The sequence below is a fragment of the Pinus tabuliformis genome, chromosome 6, assembly GCF_031772625.1.
Source record: "Pinus tabuliformis cultivar Carrire ecotype Pingquan chromosome 6, CPIR1, whole genome shotgun sequence".
NCBI classification, from domain to species: domain Eukaryota; kingdom Viridiplantae; phylum Streptophyta; class Pinopsida; order Pinales; family Pinaceae; genus Pinus; species Pinus tabuliformis.
In genome coordinates this window covers 1,480,680,514-1,480,682,329 of record NC_142292.1, presented here as the reverse complement: position 1 = coordinate 1,480,682,329, position 1,816 = coordinate 1,480,680,514, and the positions used below count along the sequence as shown (strand labels likewise).

Genomic DNA, 1,816 nt, shown 5'->3' with positions numbered 1-1,816 from the left:
ATATTTGATTAACCACGACTCTGTAAACCCCATTTACTACAAATGTTCCATGGGAATTCATTAAAGGAATATTTCCGAGAAATACAATTTGTTTCTGTATCTTCCTACTATTCCTCCGAATCGATCTTTCTGGTACATATAATTCAGAGTAATATGTAAGGGACTGATATACAACATCTCTCTCTTTGATGAAAGGTTATGCTAATTCATATTCATTACCAGAAAGCCTGAATTCAATTTCTTTATCTATATCCTCAATTTTTGGAAAATTATGAAGTTCTTCCATCAAGCCCTGATCGATAAAACAACAAAATCCTTCAAATTGTATCTTACCAAATTCAGGGATTGTAAACGCTCCCTCATTTTCATCTAATCGCATTGGAAGTTTCCCATCTGTAGAAAAATCTATTCAATTATTCCAGATTGATCTATATGGATCAATCCGACCAAAAAGATTCGGATGTATATTCAGTCTTCACTATATCCCATGAAATTCTACCCGTATCCAGATATACTTCCAATTAAAATAAAAAGGATAAGGAAGAGGTACTTTGATACTTTCTTCCAACCACGTGAAATGGAGCTATGAATGAATGAATCAAACAATTCTTAAATGTTAATCTCACTTAAAAAGTTTCCTAATGAAAATAGTCAGATCAAAAGAAAGACGGAGAACAAATTAGATCCATTTCCTTTATGGTTGACTTTAGCATACATCTCATAATATACTTAAAGGACGGACGAATGACTTGAAAGGACAAAAGATTTGATCTGTCCATGGGATTCCCATATCTCGACGACATAGCCAAGTGGTAAGGCAGAGGACTGCAAATCCTCCATCCCCAGTTCGAATCTGGGTGTCGCCTTGTTGAGATAAGTAAATGGAAGGAAAAGTCTGTATTTCCATTACAGAACCTCTGGAGACATATTGGTACATATTACCAATATAGATAGTGAGTTACGTACATTTGATCCCGATTCCGTCGTGAATGTACGACCCTCGAGTTAGTTATAGTAACTTGTTGGTCAATGAACAAATGGATTTATTGATCTCTCATATCAGCTCGAACGTCAGTAACATTCAAAATGCAAAGGTGGACCATTCATTTCAACTTCAACTTTGCACTATGGTTAATAGTTCCCTTATCATTTCAATGATGAAATCATTATTTTTTAGAGAACATGATCCGTATGGATATAGTTGGTATAACTTGGGCTGCTTTAATGGTAGTTTTTACATTTTCCCTTTCACTTGTAGTATGGGGGAGAAGTGGGCTATAATGGTAATGCTTAAGAATCAATTATTGCGTTCCTTCCATATCATGCATGGTAATATATTTTGTTCCATAAGGATCCAGTAATATTGAATCTTCATTCCAAATTGAAACACTCTACATGGAATTATTTCCTCTTTATCCCCATAAGGGATGTACGTAATCCCTTATCATTATCATTTTCCTATGAAAAATCTTATTTTCTTCAACAGGTTTGAATTCATTAGTTCTTTTCTAGAATGAGTCGATAATCTCATTTCTTCCACTGAAGAACGATCTCTCTTCTCTTTCTTAGTAGGAATAGAAAGAGTCCCTGTTTTATTGGATGGTTCTGAATTGATCGGATTTGATATGAATTCCATTCTCGGAAAAATATGGGACATAAGTCATAGATTCCTTTGCTTTTTCATATACCATTTCAAGTGCTATATCTAACATGTGCTAGATATAGATGTTTGTACCGAAAAAAAGATGTTCAACTTTGATCCTAAAGAATCCGCAAGTACGTTCAGAATTAAGTCTGTCTGCATTGGGTCTATTTG

At 34.5% G+C, this 1,816-nt stretch overlaps 1 non-coding gene across 1 annotated transcript; it reads left to right on the top strand.

The window, feature by feature from the left end:
- The first annotated feature begins 795 nt into the window (after window positions 1-795).
- TRNAC-GCA (transfer RNA cysteine (anticodon GCA)) lies at window positions 796-866 on the top strand. Its single transcript has one exon. It is a non-coding gene; the product is annotated as a tRNA-Cys (tRNA).
- Window positions 867-1,816: the final 950 nt, after the last annotated feature.